We start from the raw sequence: 4,981 nt of genomic DNA on the forward strand, positions 1-4,981 counted from the left end.
TAAATTTTCTTTGAGGAAGTGTTTTTCCATCGTTTGTTTTGAGGTGTTCAAAATATCAGTACTTTCACTAACCACAAACATAGAACAGCAAAGATGATGGGATACCTTGCCAAAGAACTGAGAAATCACAGGAAGTGATAGGAAAGAGACACCAGAGGACCCAAAGCCTCATTGCTATCTTCTGGATCCTCAAATCCTGCTTAACATGCTTTATATTCATTCTACTACAGGGGTGAGGTAGTGAGTGGCTACAGGTATGTCCACAAACTAAGGCATCAATCTAGCTTGTGGTTACAAGTATTAACTGAGGTATTGTTTGTATACATAGTGATAATTGAATCCCTTATTTTTAGGGAGCAGAAGGGAACAATAGTCATTACAACCATAGCACAGACATCCATCTTGTCTCCAAATTCTTAAACTTTTAATGTACAACAGCTCTAACTTAAATACTTTTGAGTTAATAACCCATACCCCTGTCTTCCCTTAACTGTTTGACCTTTCCAGAGCACAGCTCTCAGCCTTTTGATTGCCGTTTGAGATGGCTTCCCAATATATCCCTTTCCAGGTATAACAGTTTGACTCTAGAATCCCTCACAAGTACTATTACAGATGGGTTATTTTGAAAGGCTATTTTTTTCCTAGGGTAGGTTCACTTTTTTAAATTGTATTTTATTAAAAGGTACTGTACAGAGTGGTTACAGTTACATGAGTAAGGTACATTCCATGTTGAATATTGTTACCCACACCATTGTTCTCCTATCCTTTCCCACCCCCACACTTACCCCCCTACCCCAAAGTTGTAAAGTTCATTGCCAGTATAGTATTGTGAATATCATGGTTGCAATGGATCACTTCTTTCATCATTATGTTATTTCCCTTTCCTTCTCCAAATCAGAACATGTATATACAAAATGGAAGGTACCAGAATCAAGACAGAGATGTCCAGGGATAAATCAAAGACAAATGAAATAAAATAAGATCTAGATACACTACTTTCCGACATCAAGGTTGATATCTGAAAAAAAGTACTTGTTTCCATGTCTTGGAGTTCATTTCAATTAGCATCATTTTGTATGGTCAAATGTACATAGCTCTGGAGCCAGCAATCCCACTCATGGGCATTTGTCAAAATTATCTCTAGATACTTAATGGATGAAAAATGGAATTTAAAATAGCAGAGAATAACAAATCATCATGCAGGTATTCTGATTTTTGTAATTCTAATATGAAAGAACTGAAGTTTTGTTTCATGAAGAAGGAAGTTTAGCCTGTAATTTCAATGAAAGTCATCAGTTGTAATGAGTCTAAAGTCTTTTCCTCCAAGATATCCAAGAGTACTATACTCATCCTCTGAAGAGAATTATTTTATTATTACTTTATTTTATTTTATTTTATTTTATTTTAATTAGCTTTGCTTAATATTAATTTACTTGTAGAAAATAAGTTAAAATATCTTCTCTCGGGCTGGGAAGGTGGCTCATTGGTAGTATTTGCTTTGCATGCAAGAAGCCCTGGGTTCGATTCTTCAGTACCACATAAGCAAAAAGAAAAATGCCAGAAGTGGCGCTGTGGCTCAAGTGGTAGAGTGCTAAACTTGAGCTGAAGAGCTAAAGGACAGCGTCCATGCCCATAGTTCATGCCCCATGACCAGACTCCAAAAAATAAAACACTATAAAACACTAAAACTACAAGCACAAGTATGTTTTTTGCAGCATTATTACCATATCTAAGATATGCAACCAGTCCAGATGCCCCTCAATACATGAATGAATCAGGAATTTCATGCTTCTATCAGAAAGAATGGCACAGCCCCTTTCTTAAGAAAATGGAAAGACTTGGGAAAAAAATCATTATGTGAAGGAAGCCAGACACAAAGAAACATAGGCTCTATGGTTTCCCTCATTTTTATTAATTAATATATGCTTAGGATAGTCCGGGCAGATAGGTTCATTTTCTTCCACTCTTAATATTCGCTGTGTGTGTGTGTGTGTGTGTGTGTGTGTGTGTGTGTGTGTGTGTGTGTGTGTGTGTGTGTGTGTGTGTGTTTGCAGTAATGAAACTTGACTCGGAGCCTCAAGATCTTGCATGTTTTTTTCACTCATGACTGACTGAATCTGTACTATTTTCACCAAGGTTTCACTCTGTGTTTGATTGAACAATTGAACATAAATGTCTCATGGATTGCTACCTCAGCCATCTGTGAACCATGTTCTTCCAATCTTAGCCTCATGAGATGAGATTCTGGCATCTAGCTCTATTGCCAAGTGTCATTTGCTTTGTTTGGTTTGGTTTTGTTTTTGTTGTTTTTGTTCATCCAAAATCTGTATGGAAAACAAATAATTTATAATCAGGACTATTCACGTAAAATGTGTGTTGTTTAAAGATTACCTTAATAATGTAATCTTTTGCATCCACATTATGTGATTTGATTTTTTGAACTCCATTGTTGCAGTCAAGTCACTTATATATAATTTGAATCTTCTTGTCTTGGTTTTATAGGGTGTTATGTGTTTAAAAACTATTTATCAATGTTTAACTCTGCACTACTGAAACAAGACCTTCATGATTATTCAATGTGCTGTAAATCATAAGTTTATCACTACTTGAGGCACCATATGAGCACAAATAGTTTCCTATAATACCTACACATATTTTATACCTCAATGCCATGCAATACACACTTCTGCCAAATATGCAAGGGCATCCTTTCTAATTCTCCATGGATTTTCACTGTTCTTCTCTCTACTCTCCAGTGCTAATTCCTGTGATGCTCATGTTGATTTCCTCCCCTGTTACATTCATCATTGCATCTTGGGAACTACTGGTATGCATTACTGTACTTCTGTTCATTCTCCTTGTGCTTCGGTTTGTACCCCTCTCACCTCGAAGGGCTAAAAATTGGGGATATTTGCTTTACTCTTTATCTCAGACATCTACCTTTACTTTCTAGAAATACATTCATTGAATTCCTTCTATAAAGTCTAGTGTCTTGAAAATTATTACTGTGTCTTCGTGGCTTTGTTATGTGGCATAAGGGAAGAACATAGGTCAGTACTGTAACTTAGGTAAAAGATTATTGCCATCATGCTTCAATAGATGTAGTTCATTGGATAATGTTTACTTCAAGGTCTGCCTGCCTGCTTCCTTTTCACTGTTTATTTTTCAATGTAGTCTTTTCTTCTGGAAAATATTTATGGGCATAGTGAAGGTCAATTCCTACTGTAATTAGTCATTAATTTTATTCCAACCTCATTTCACAGATCCTTCTGAGTTTCTTCAGTGTCTGTGTAGTGCTTCACATTTTTAGATATGTTTTAACATCGATGCAACCAATGATGAAGACACATTCCTTATGTCACCATTTTGATGACTGAAAAAAAAACCATGCTGCAATCTCACTGCATGCCAATTTTCTGGTTTTTAATTCTTTTAGATTAAAATTGATGCTGGACAACAAACATTCTGAGTACAATTTTATATTTTCCTAATTATTTTCGTATATTTCCCAATATTATATAAAGCTGAAACATTATCACTTAGTTTTAGGATTTCTTAATCGGTCAGAGTAAAAGTTCTATTCATTCACAATTTTAAGATAATAGAGTGTCCATTATGACCAAGTGAGATATTTTATATTTTTTATTTGTAGTCCTTAAAGGTTGTGGTGGGGAATCAAGTCCAGTGCTTCATGTGTCTTAGTCTACTGTGGGACTCTGAGCCTGATTTGACCTGTGGTTTTATTTTCACTCAACTGGAATAAAGAAAAATTTCACTAGGAATTATTACTTGCTTACTTTCTCCAATATCTGTCACATATATAAGAGTAATATAATTCTACACTGACTGAAAATGTTGTTCCTATTAGAGTAATTGTTTATTTTTTGTAGCCCCACTCTTCATTGTCTTGTCCCTTTCCTATCTCCCATTCCCATAAAACTTGACTGGATCCACTGGAAACCTACTTGCAGCCAGCCTCTTCCTTAAAAAGCCCAACCTTAACTAACCTATCCCCTGGTAGTCTTGCTATAATCTTTCAAAGTCATGACTACAACCAGAATCCTTCCTGAAAGTCCTCCTCTGCTATAGGGAAAGCCTTCTTCCACTCCACCCCTTCCTGGAATCCCTGTTCTGCATCACCAGAAACCAGGCCACATCCACATCTCTTCCTATGATCGGCCTTGCTGCACCAAGAACCCCGTCTACATCAGGCTCCTCCCTCTAATCCTAACTTCATCCACCAGATACCCTGTCCCTAACTATTCTATTCCCTCATTGTCCCATTGCTCCCATATTCAATTACCTCCAAGCTCCTATCGTCCCTTTCATACCCCACTCCCATGCAGACTTCTCCCTCGACCCCTCCTGGTTTCATCAGAAACTCCATCCATAACTAGTCTACTTCTAAGAGGCCTAATGTCTTAAACCCAGTCCTGAACCTGCCTCTTCCCACAAAGCCATTCATGCAAAACCAAAAACCCTCCACCTTTCTATAACTGCCCTTGTAGCCTGCCTTGGTTAACCAGAAGCTTCTCACACAGACCATCTCCTGCCTGGAAAGACAGCCCTGCTTCACCACAGGCTGCTCTGCCTCCATATCTACTCTCTCAATGGCTGTATTGTTTCTGAGATGAATCCTCCCCTTATTGGATCCTCCTGCAGATCCACATTCTGCTCAACCAGTTACCCTGTTCATAATTACCCTACACCTTTGTAGACCGTCCACTCCTTCTCAAAGTCCATCTTCCAATTAATCCCATGGCTCCAAGCCCTGACCTGCTCTAGAAAACCCCCACTAGACAACACCCAACACACTATCCCATCTCTTGACACTCATATAGCTCCACTGCAAACCACTGTATCTGTTGGCCTCCCTCTGGAAGCCTCACCACGCTCAACTGTAAATCCCTTTTCCATCATAGTCCCTTTTTGAAGGTTGCCTTGCCCCACTGGAAACCCTCTCCAAAGTCTAATGTCCTGC

Source organism: Dipodomys merriami, unplaced genomic scaffold (genome assembly GCF_024711535.1).
Source record: "Dipodomys merriami isolate MVZ:Mamm:240054 unplaced genomic scaffold, mDipMer1.0.p SCAF_746, whole genome shotgun sequence".
Classification (NCBI taxonomy): domain Eukaryota; kingdom Metazoa; phylum Chordata; class Mammalia; order Rodentia; family Heteromyidae; genus Dipodomys; species Dipodomys merriami.